This window comes from Aquarana catesbeiana, linkage group LG05 (assembly GCF_042186555.1).
Source record: "Aquarana catesbeiana isolate 2022-GZ linkage group LG05, ASM4218655v1, whole genome shotgun sequence".
Taxonomy (NCBI): Eukaryota; Metazoa; Chordata; class Amphibia; order Anura; family Ranidae; genus Aquarana; species Aquarana catesbeiana.
In genome coordinates, this window is record NC_133328.1 from 268,530,568 (window position 1) to 268,543,712 (window position 13,145).

Below are 13,145 nucleotides of genomic sequence, written 5' to 3' on the forward strand. Positions count from 1 at the left end.
ATTTTTCCAAAAATATGGTGGGGTCCCTCGTTGTGCTCTGGGAGCCCCACTATCCTCACATTCTTCCTCTGCATCCTGTTCTCCATTTCATCGATCTCTATCTGGTAATTAGCCATTTGTTCCCTTATAGTCCTCATCTCCCATTTAAGGGGGTTCAAGTCATCCTCTAATAGACTAACCCGCCCCTCAAGGGCAGTGGTCCTTTCACGCACCTTTTGCATGTCATGCCTAACAAGGGACAGTTCTTCCCAAATTGTTTGAAGCTGGACAGACATTTCATTTATAGAGGTTTTACAAGAGTTGATTGCGTGCAGTACTTCCCTCAGTGATGGTTCTGCTTCCCCCAGAGCTAGAGTTTTGGATAGTGATAAAGATGACCGCTTTTGGGCATCCTCCGTCTTCCCAAAGAGTTTCCTGCAGAGGTATTCGCTACCTTCACAGGAGTTGACTGGCCATGTCCCTGGCTCTTTCTTGTGGCAAGGGCAGAAGCCCCAGTCTGAGGTTTGGACAACATTATGGTATCTTGGCTCTTATTTTTAGGGGGGGTCTGGTCATGGGTCTGACCCTGTGCATGCGCAAATTTCCCCAATCTGGCTGCAGCCACCTGGCTCACTTTTGTGGTGCGCTGCGATGGCATAATAACATGTGGTCAGATAATTTAATTCCCGCAGATGTATGTTTATCCCAATCTCCTTTTCCCCTCCTCCAGCAGGCAAGCTAAAAAAAAAAAAAAAAAAAAAAAAAAGCTATCCACCACAGTTCAAAAGAGTTGCTCTTCACAATCCAGCCTCCAGGATCCACACCAGGAAGTAAAGGGGAGGAAAGTAGTGCATTCTTCTTTATCTCTACATAGTTCTTTCCCAGAATAAAGTTTGTTAGGTATACTGAGGTTGGAATGAAACTGATATACAGTAAGTCCGCCAAATCCAGGGTGATAAAGGGAAACAGAATATTTGTATCCTAGATTTACCAGATTTAGCATGTAACTTATAGTATATATATTCTGGAATCAGTAAGAGGAAATAAAGCTGAATCAAATAGAAAAAAAAATGTTAGGCTTGGGCGCTGAGAATAGAGCACCAATAGTCAAGTATTGCCAGTGTCCTAGGATAGTATTGTTGAGGCACTATATACAAAAAGCCACTGGGCTACTTGGCCACCTTTAGACAGGTTTACACAGATATTCTGCTTAAGCAAGGTGATATAGACCTCCAATAGTAGACATTCAGTGCAAAAGTCATTGGCTCAAAAAGAAAAAAAAAAAATTAGGCTGACCTGTTGTCTACATCAAGGACTCAGCAGTTTATTATGCAGCTCCCGTCTGGTCACTTCATTCGTCCTCTTACTTGCTTTTACTGTGTACTGTATACCGGGCTGATAATCTCTCTCTCCTAGCCTGGAAACCTGCAGCACCCCGAGAAATGCCGGTCTCTCCTGTAACCGAGCAGCTGGATACCAGTTCTCCCGTCTATCACGTGACTCCTCTCGGACAGCGTGCGGCGTATCTCAGCATCTCTCGGCTCCACTCGGGATGTTCCGGTATGCCTCAATGTGACTTGCCGTTCTTTGGTGGTGCATGCTTCACCGTCTCTTCTCCACTTCCCAGAAGGAGGCTCGTCCAGTCTTTGCTCCCTCAGCGCTCTCTGCTTGCTCAACAGCTGCCATCAGTTTCGTCCATCGGGGGGTGAGGTGAGGGGAGGTGGGGAGAGATCTCACATACGTCCTCTCACCTCTCACTTCACATCTCACGTTCGGCCATGCCCCAGTTCTGCTCTGGCAAAATAGCTTCTTTAGCAGCCAGGAATGCAGTCCACTGCTCTGAACCCCATGAGAACTCAGTCTTTTTTTTCTGGTGACATTATATATAGGCCTCAGAATCAGTCCAAGATGTGGGATGAATGATCTCCAGAACCCCACAACTCCAATGAACTTCTGTGCCTCCTCTTTGGTAGTAGGGGGCGACAGAGCCTGGATAGTTAGCACAACTGTCTCTTGAATTTTCTTCTGCGGCCCAGTCCACATCATTTCCAGGAATTTCACCTCTGTGGCAGGTTCTTGGACTTTGTCTTTGTTGATAGCCCACCCTCTGTTCTCCATGTGATGTATCAGCAGGTGCAGTGCTTCAGTTACATCTTCTTTTGTTCCAGAGATCATGATGTCATCAATGTAGTGAAACACAGCGAGTTTCAAACTTAGGGTACTTAGATCTCGGGCAATCAGTCCATGACAAATCATTGAAGAATGAACATAGTCTTCAGGAAGCAGGGTGAAAGTGTACTGGCGGCCATCCCACACCATAGCAAACTGTTCTTGACACTCTGGGTCTATCAAAATTGAAAAGAAAGCATTAGCCTGGTCTATCACAGCATGATATTCTCCTGCATCTTTAGTAATTTTCTCAACAATTGAGATCATATCTGGTACAGCTGACTTCAATGGAGGTGCCACTTTGTTTAGACCTCTGTAATCCATAGTCATTCTATATGTCCCATCAGGTTTCTTTACTGGGAACACCAGAAACGAGAAAGGATTTACAGCAGGTCTAAGGATCCCTACTCTCAACAGTTCTTGAATAGTCTCCCCAATTTCTTTGTGGCCTCCAGGAAGTCTGTACTGCTTGAGATGGGAAGGATTGCCTTGCAAAAGTGTAACTTCAGCTCCACTATCAACTAAAGCCATTACATGTGTAGGAGAAGGTGACTTCCCCCACCATACAGTGACAGGTACATATGGGCATCGGTCTCCTGCTGTCACTGCCCTCACTGCTATTACAGGTGTTATGTACCTGCTGGATGAGCCTGATGTGCAGTGGGAAGGCTTTCTCGTACACCCCCGGCTCAAGGGCCACCGGTGTTGCAACAGTGGCCGCAAGAGCCTGGCGGTGTATGCGTGCCTGGTTCATCTTTAGTCTTTTCAGTTCAGCTGGTGCAGCAGGAAACATGAAGCAGGCTGTTAGGTGCAGAGCTGGAGAGACACTGAATATGTAGTCAGACAAGCCAGATTTGGTAACAGATGATCAGATGTAGATATAGACTACAGGCAGAGAATGGTCAGGATACAGGCAAAGTTTGGCAACAGGATATCAAGCAGTGTAGAGCTGAGCATGGTTACAAGGCAGGCCGGGGTCAGGATAACAGAGATCAATCATAGTCAAACAAGCCGGGTTAAACACAGGAAACAGATTGGATCACAGGAACAGGAAGTCACGGGAACAGGTATGAGCTGCAGATCAGACAGCAAAGACACAGTGCTGCTGAGGTGTTTAAATAAGGCAGCCTGTTGCCAATCACTGAAATCAGTCTGCACTATTTTAACCTCTAGGTGGCAGATCCATGACATTGCCCCCCTCTTACGGGCAACCTCCGGGTGCCCAACAGGTCTCTCTTCTGTGGATGACTGCGAAAAAAGGCATTAACTAAGTCTCTGATGTGCACTTCCTGTTCAGCCTCCCAAGGGTTATCCTCTGGGCCATAACCTTTCCACTTAACTAGGTACTGTACCTGATTCCTTCTCTTCCTACCATCTATGATGGCCTCTACCTCGTACTCCTCTTCGCCATTGATAGTCACAGGTTCCGGTGGCCTGGATACTCTATCTGGAAAAGAGTCAGGGACTGCGGGTTTCAAGAGAGAAACATGGAAGACAGGATGTATCTTAAGTGAATCAGGTAAAGATAATTCATAAGCAACCTCATTAAGTTTCTTCTTGACTGGGAATGGTCCCACAAATTTGGGTGCCAGTTTCTTTGAGGGACATGCCAGCCTGAGATTCATAGTAGACAGCCATACCTGGTCTCCCGGGTGGAGAATCAGTTCACCCCTTCTTTTCCTGTCAAAAGCCGTCTTGCTTGCTGCTTGTGCCTTGGTAACCACTTCTTGAAGCAACTTATTGTTGAGGAAATCCGCTGTGTCTTGCACAGCAGGAACTGTGGTCTCTGGAATAAAGTCGGGCAAGAAGGATGGGTGAAAACCATAATTTGCAAAGAAGGGTGACTGACCTGTGGCTGAGTGAGTGGCATTATTATAGGCGAACTCCGCCAGTGGTAGCAGCGATACCCAGTCATCCTGGACAAAAGTGGTGAAGCATCGGATATACTGCTCCAACGTCTGATTGGTCCTCTCTGTCTGTCCATTGGTCTGGGGGTGGTAGGCGGAAGACAAGGATCTTTCGATTTTAGGGGCTTCACACAGATTTTTCCAAAATCGGGAAGTGAACTGAACCCCCCGATCAGAGACAATGTTCATAGGGACTCCATAAAGGCTAACAATCTCTCTGATAAACACTTGAGCCGTCTCCATGGCCGAGGGAGTACTCTTCAGAGGCAAGAAATGGGCTATTTTGGACAATGGGTCCACTACCATGAAGATGGCTGTGCATCCTTCCGATGGGGGAAGTTCCACAACAAAATCCATGGCTATCATTCTCCATGGTCTGTCAGGGACTGGCAGTGGCCGAAGTAGACCCCAGGCTTGGTTCTTTATATCTCAAAGAAAATATAAATAACACTGCGCTAACCCAATGTGAAAAGCAGCTACATAAAATATGACCAATATTGTAAACAGAAGTAAAAGTGAAATGCAGCGCTAAAAATGATAACCAATGGTAAAAGGCACATCAGACATGGTGACCATTACCAATATATACATAGCTGAAACACATGAAGCATAATACCAAAAAATTGAATATTAGACGGGATATCGTAAAGTCCCAATCTATGGCTATGAATATGATACAAGAGAGTCCCAAACATAGGCTAAATACGAATGTTGGACTGATGTAGAAATCTTCTCTTGTATATCATGAGTTGTACGATCATGGGAAGTGAATAGATGGAATACGCTTACCAGCATGGTGGATTCGGATGCCGGTGACACCGAATCAAACAGGCTCTGAGATCCTTAATGGACGATGGTTGGATGATGGTTGGTCCTGGAAATCCCGGATCTCGAGGGGGATCTATCCTCTATGGTCCACGTCAAGACTGTCCGTTCAGAAGCCGAGGGGGAATTCTCCGCCACAAACAAGTCTCCAGAGCATGGATGGTTCCCAAAAAGATAGATAGGACGCCAATAGTGCAGATCAAATGACATATTTTATTGGATATAACCAATAATCAACAAACGATATAAAAACGTGATCACGTGTAAAACAATAAAATCAAGTGTAGGAGAGAGTAAGGCTCACCGACGCGTTTCGTCCACATGGACTTCAACAGGGGCATCAAACTCCTCTCCTACACTGTACAAATTTATATAAAAACTATGCCAATCATATGGCCAATCAAACGCCAGCAATGGAGTCATGTGACAAATCGACTTCTGATAGGCCAAAGAGGAATCAGCTGACTGCCTGGAACTGTCCAATGAGGCCACCCACTAATGGGGAAGGAACGTATCCCTTGACCAATGGGGAATTAATAAGAATAAAAATAATAAAAATCAAGATGATAGGGAGAGAACCCAAATGATCGTGATTTCCGCAGTGCTGTAATCATCTGTGCCCAATCATAGAGTTCTACAATGCATCAGTACATTTATCATAAAAGCATATACATAATGCCTAAATCCAGATTGTAAATGTGGGTATCCCGGGAAACATTATGCAGGTTATTAATGAAAGCCCCCTGTGGGTCACATGACCGCATCATTCCTAGCATGGCCAATCGTATTGCATACTGCACGATCCTTCTTATTGGATCTGTGTAGTAAACAGGAAGAACCACAGGGAAATGATCACGTGACATGTCTGCTGACATAGTCACATGATCTCGAGAGACGAATCACGTCTCAATCACTAGAAGCCTGAGAGTCATGTGGCAACAAAGGAAGTCACATGCTCTCCTGTGGCCAATAGAACAGTCTTATATCTCCCACTCGTCCGGACTGTAAGCAGGGAAGGTAATTCCATCCACTACAGCCTGGAAGTGTGGGTCACATGACCGCATCATTCCTAGCATGGCCAATTGTATTGCATACTGCACAATCCTTCTTATTGGATCTGTGCAGTAAACAGGAAGAACCACAGGGAAATGATCACGTGACATGTCTGCTGACATAGTCACATGATCTCGAGAGACGAATCACGTCTCAATCACTAGAAGCCTGAGAGTCATGTGGCAACAAAGGAAGTCACATGCTCTCCTGTGGCCAATAGAACAGTCTTATATCTCCCACTCGTCCGGACTGTAAGCAGGGAAGGTAATTCCATCCACTACAGCCTGGAAGTGTGGGTCACATGACCGCATCATTCCTAGCATGGCCAATTGTATTGCATACTGCACAATCCTTCTTATTGGATCTGTGCAGTAAACAGGAAGAACCACAGGTAAATGATCACGTGACATGTCTGCTGACATAGTCACATGATCTCGAGAGACGAATCACGTCTCAATCACTAGAAGCCTGAGAGTCATGTGGCAACAAAGGAAGTCACATGCTCTCCTGTGGCCAATAGAACAGTCTTATATCTCCCACTCGTCCGAACTGTAAGCAGGGAAGGTAATTCCATCCACCACAGCCCGGAAGTGACGGCTATAGCGGCGGGGACAACCGGAAAGACAGAAGAGAGAAAAATCTCTCTATCTCCTGGTGTCATGCTCCGAAGAGCTGCTCCATGTTGGCCACAGGAGAGCATGTGACTTCCTTTGTTCCCACATGACTCTCAGGCTTCTAGTGATTGAGACGTGATTTGTCTCTCGAGATCATGTGACTATGTCAGCAGACATGTCACGTGATCATTTCCCTGTGGTTCTTCCTGTTTACTACACAGATCCAATAAGAAGGATCGTGCAGTATGCAATACGATTGGCCATGCTAGGAATGATGCGGTCATGTGACCCACAGGGGGCTTTCATTAATAACCTGCATAATGTTTCCCGGGATACCCACATTTACAATCTGGATTTAGGCATTATGTATATGCTTTTATGACAAATGTACTGATGCATTGTAGAACTCTATGAGTGGGCACAGATGATTACAGCACTGCGGAAATCATGATCATTTGGGTTCTCTCTCTTGATTTTTATTATTTTTATTCTTATTAATTCCCCATTGGTCAAGGGATACGTTCCTTCCCCATTAGTGGGTGGCCTCATTGGACAGTCCCAGGCAGTCAGCTGATTCCTCTTTGGCCTATTAGGAGTCGATTTGTCACATGACTCCATTGCTGGCGTTTGATTGGCCATATGATTGGCATAGTTTTTATATAAATTTGTACAGTGTAGGAGAGGAGTTTGATGCCCCTGTTGAAGTCCATGTGGGCGAAACGCGTCGTGTGAGCCTTACTCTTTCCTACACTTGATTTTATTGTTTTACACGTGATCATGTTTTTATATCGTTTGTTGATTATTGGTTATGTCCAATAAAATATGTCATTTGATCTGCACTATTGGCGTCCTATCTATCTTTTTGGGAACCATCCATGCTCTGGAGACTTGTTTGTGGCGGAGAATTCCCCCTCGGCTTCTGAACGGACAGTCGTGACGTGGACCATAGAGGATAGATCCCCTCGAGATCTGAGATTTCCAGGACCAACCATCTTCCATTAAGGATCTCAGAGCCTGTTTGATTCGGTGTCACCGGCATCCGAATCCACTCCTGCTGGTAAGCGTATTCCATCTATTCACTTCCCATGATCGTACAACTCATGATATACAAGAGAAGATTTCTACATCAGTCCAACATTCGTATTTAGCCTATGTTTGGGACTCTCTTGTATCAGATTCATAGCCATACATTGGGATTTTACTATATCCCGTCTAATATTCAATTTTTTGGTATTATGCTTCATGTGTTTCAGCTATGTATATATTGGTAATGGTCACCATGTCTGATGTGCCTTTTACCATTGGTTATCATTTTTAGCGCTGCATTTCACTTTTACTTTTGGTTCTTTATACCCTTGCTCCGGTTGCAGATTGCACAGGAATTCACGTATCTCTTACAGGTTTCTTCCAGGTCTGGCCACCAGAATGTGTGTTTCAGGAGAAAGGGGGATGATCATGACACAGACCGAAAATGGTTATACGTAAACATTCAGGCACAAATACCTTGCTTCCGTTAAACAGCAATCCTTCTCGGAGTAGCAGGGTGACCCCTGGAGGGCAAGGAACATCTGTTGAAGCCTGCTTTATTCGGTTGAGGAGGTTCTCCCTGTAAAAGTAAGAAGTTATTTCTGGACAAGATGGTATCTGCCACTGGTGATTCCTTGGGGTCATCAAACATATGAGACAGTGCATCTGGTTTGACATTCTTCGAGCCCGGCTGGTAGGTAATGTGTAACACAAATCGGGAAAAGAACAGGGCCCAACATGCTTGACGTGGCTTTAGGCGTTTAGCAGTCCTCGGATACTCAAGATTTTTGTGGTCAGTATAGACCAATATGGAATGTGTTCCTCCCTCCAGGAGGTACCTCCATTCTTCTAAAGCCGCCTTTATGGCCAGTAATTCTCGGTCCCCAACATCATAGTTTCTCTCTGCTGGAGAGAGCCTGTGGGAGAAAAAGGCTACTGGATGCATCAGATCCTTAGGGCCTTGGCATTGGGAGATGACTGCTAAAATAGAGACTTCAGATGCGTCTACTTCTAGTGTATACGGCAGAGACAGATCTGGATGACCAAGAACAGGTGCTGAGGTAAACAGTCCCTTCAAGGTATCAAATGTGGCTTGTGCCTTGGGTGTCCAATGGAAGCGGAGGTTCTGTTTAGTCAGCTGTGTGATAGACGTTATGATAGCGGAGAAGCCCCTAATGAACCTCCTGTAAAAGTTGGAAAATCCTACGAAGCGCTGCACCCCTTTCTTGTCGGTAGGTGAAGGCCAGTCTAAGATAGCAGAGACCTTTTCAGAGTCCATCTAGATGCCTTCAGGTGAGAATATCAGTCCCAGGAATTGGATGCTGCTTTGTTCAAACTCACATTTTTCACCTTTAGTGTATAGTCCGTGTTGGCAGAGCCGGCTCAGCACCCTTTTGACATGACGTCGATGAGAGTCTAGAGAAATGGAAAAATCAGGATGTCATCTAGGTAAACAATCAAAAATATATCCAGGAAGTCTCCGAATATGTCATTGACAAAGTGTTGAAAGGTAGCCAGGGCATTGCATAGTCCAAAGGGCATCACCAGGTATTCATAATGGCCGAATCGGGTGTGAAAGGCCGTCTTCCACTCGTCCCCTTGACGGATGCGGACTAAATTGTAGGCCCCCCGTAGATCTAGTTTGGTGAAAATCGTTGTCGACCTTAATCTCTGAAATAGTTCGGGTACTAGAGGGAGAGGATACCGATTTTTAACTGTAATTTTGTTGAGCTCACGATTGTCCACACAAGGTCGTAGGGAGTGGTCCTTTTTCTCAACGAAAAAATATTCCTGCTCCTGCTGGGGAGGTAGAGTCGGATGAACCCCTTTTTCAAGTTTTCTTAGATATATTCTTTTAGTGCCTCCTGTTCTCATTCAGCAAGGGGGAACATTCTACCGAAAGGGATTTCAGACCCTGGAAGCAGTTTAATTGGGCAGTCGTATGGCCTATGCGGGGGAAGAATGTCAGCCCCTCGCTTACTAAAGACATCCAGGAACTCATGGTAGGGTTCAGGTATGACTTGCCACACCTCAGACTCAGAGTCCACACAAAGTAGTGTTGTAGAAAAAGCTGGGGACCTTGGCAGGCAGTGTTGCTGGCAATAGGCTGAGTGGAAGTTGATTCTCCCTGTGGCCCAGTCAACTCGTGGATTATGCGCCTGCAGCCAGGGTAGGCCCAGAATAACTGGGAATAGCGGGAAGAAATGACATCGAGGCTTAGGATTTCCTAATGTTGGGAGGAGGCCAACACGGGTAAGGGAAAGGTCTTTTGGGTCACAGGTCCAGACTTGATACATGACCCGTCAGCTAGAAAAACAGAAAGTCCTTGTGCTTTAGGTCTCAAGGGGATGCAATGTTGTGTTGCAAAAGTTAGAACGATGAAGCAACTGCAGGCCCCGGAATCAATGATCGCGGTGACTGGCACTTCTCTTTCTAGCAGTTGGAAAGGGATGGGAAGCGTTAGGTTGGTGGCGTTGGTAGATGAAGAAAAGTTGTTAACTGAAGAAAATATCCACCACTAACGTGTCTTAGTTGGACAAGAACATACATAGTGGCCCGCTTCCCCACAGTATAGGCAGAGGTTGTTCTGTCGTCGGTGCAGGCGTTCCTCCGGAGACAGAGAGGGGCGTATTATGCTAATTTGCATAGGCTCCGGTGCTTCCGTCACAATAGTAACAGGAGCTGGCTGAACTAGAGTGAAGCTAACAGGTGCGGAGTGGGTAGGAGCTGGGATTCGGGGCATCATGCAGACCGGACGTGGCTGCTGGGCTGATCTTTCCGATCGTCGCTCACGGAGCCGACGATCAGTTTGAATGGCCAGTGTGATTAGGGCCTCCAAGGTATTTGGGACTCTAACACGTGCCAATTCATCTTTCAGACCTTCTGATAACCCCAAGTGGAACTGGTGTCGCAGGGCTGCGTCATTCCACTGTGTGTCTGCACTCCAGCGTCTAAAGTGTGTAACATAATCTTCGGCCGTTCTGCGGCCTTGCTGGAGTGCATGAAGGGCAGCCTCTGCTATGGTGGTTCGTTGCGGGTCGTCGTATAATGCGGCCATCGTGCCAAAGAAAGTGGACATGGACGGTAACAATACATCTTTCTCCTCCAATTCCGATGAGCCCAGGACTGGGGCTCACCCTGAAGCAGTGATATGATGAATCCTACTTTGGTGGCTTCAAGGGAAAAAGTTTGAGGTTGCAGGGCGAAGTACAGTTCACATGCCTTACGGAAGGATCGAAATTTTCCCCGTTCACCTGAAAATCTCTCTGGTGCTGGAACTCTGGGTTCAGGGGGCAACATCACCACTGAGGTTGTTGCAGTGGCAGTCCCTGGGGCAGAAGGCGCAGCAGTGCTTGCTGGTGTAGCTAGAGTCTGTACACGTTGTTCCAGTTGCGTGTAACCCTCCTGTAGAGATTTGACTGCTTGGGTAAGGGCTGCAAGGTGCTGATAGATGTCATCCATGGCCGACTTCCCACTTGCAGGCTCAGACATGGCTGTCTGATACTGTTACGTACCTGCCGGATGAGACTGACATGCAGTGGGAAGGCTTTCTCATACAACCTCGGCTCAAGGGTGGCCGCAAGAGCCTGACGGTGTATGGGTGCCTGGTTCATCTTTGGTCTTGTCAGTTCAGCTGGTGCAGCAGGAAACAGGAAGCAGGCTGGTAGGTGCAGAGCTGGGGAGACACTGAATACGTAGACAGACAAGCCAGGTTTGGTAACAGATGATCAGATGTAGATATAGACGACAGGCAGAGAATGGTCAGGATACAGGCAAAGTTCGGCAACAGCATATCAAGCAGTGTAGAGCTGAGCGTGGTTACAAGGCAGGCTGGAGTCAGGATAACAGAGATCAATCATAGTCAAACAAGCCAGGTCAAACACAGGAAACAGATCGGATCACAGGAAGTCACGGGAACAGATATGAGCTGCAGATCAGACAGCAAAGACACAGTGCTGCTGAGGTGTTTAAATAAGGCAGCCTGTTGCCAATCACTGAAATCAGTCTGCACTATTTTAACCCCTAGGTGGCAGATCCATGACAACAGGAGACTTACCTTCCCTTCATAAAGGATAAGGAATCTCCCAATCCCCTTTTCTGATTCTCTCTAACTCCTCCCCAGGATAAAGGAATTTGGGTTTGGGTTCATGTTTAGTTTTGGGAATTGGTTTGGGGCTAACAGGAGGGGTCTGTTCTGTTTTCTCTAAGTCTAGGCTGATGTTATCTTCACTAGGAGTAGTGTTTTTAACCCTGACAGTTTTCCCTACTAAATGTTTCCACCTCTTCAGCATTTCTGCAGTAGAAATGCCATCTATCTCATCTTTAGGTACTCCTACCTTTAATAGGTCCACCCACATTTCTTTCCTAGAAATAACTAGCCTGTTTTTTTCTTCACCTCCTGTCTCCTCTACCCCATTCCCTTTCTTCTATGTTCTTTTCTGCTTGTATTCTTCCTGTCTGGCCTTGACCTTATCTACTGCCCTTACAGGTTTTGTTTTAGTCTCCTCTAGCTCCCCCAACTGGCTTAAAAGGGTAGTGGCTTCATGAATCTTGCTGTTTAATCCCAGGCCTCCTATCAAGGACAATAATGGAGCCCTGAGATTAAATGGCGCAGACTTCATCAGCTTAGATCGCAGAGCAGACGTAAAGGGTTCCATATCTGGACCCATCTATTCTGGAAACGTATTTAATCCGGTTATACAACCCATCTCACGTAACCTGGAAATACCCTCTCCTATTGATCTCCAACAGTAGCTATTTTCCAGGCCAGTAGGACTAGCGTATAATCGGACTATTCCATCTCTCACGAGGTCTAACAGTGAAAAATTCACGCTAAACTCTCAGGCTTTTCTCATTGCCTGACACAATTGTGGATCATGGGTTAGCACTCCCATAGCCAGTGCTTCCTTCCTGGATAAAACAACATTGTCCGCCCCTTCATCCCATAAGCATAGGAGCCAACTCAATAGGGGTTCCCCAGACCTTTGTTTGTATTGTTTTGCCAGCTCGTGGAGTTCAGTTTGTGTAAACTCCCATGCTTCTTCCAATTCAACATCTCTGGGGTTGCGATAATGCATCTCCCCATCTGCCATATCCTCTCTATCATGTTGCCATTTCCTATGCTTAGTAATGAGAGGTCTGGCATACTTTTTCTTTCCTACTAGCAGATCATCATGCGAAATATCAAACTCTATCTCCTCATCCTCACTATCATTTGAGGAGAGCACATCCTCACAATCCCAATTTTGGGATGTGAGAATGGCACGTACCCTTGCTTTACTAACAGGTTTACGGCCCTTCCTTTAAGACATTAAATGATTTGGTCATGAGGGCTGCACACCGCTCTTGCAAATCATCAGCCCAACTAGCGGTTGAGCGCACACACTCTGAAGCAACTGCTAGCTGGTCTTTTAATACCTTAACTTCTGCCTCTGCCTTCTCACTTCTATGTGATTCGGTAAAAATAGCATGAAGGAAATATCAGCTCACCGTGGACACTGTACTCTTCTCTTTTTTACTTAAATCCAAACCCTTAAGGCTAAAATCTACAAAAAGATCTGAGTCTTTAACA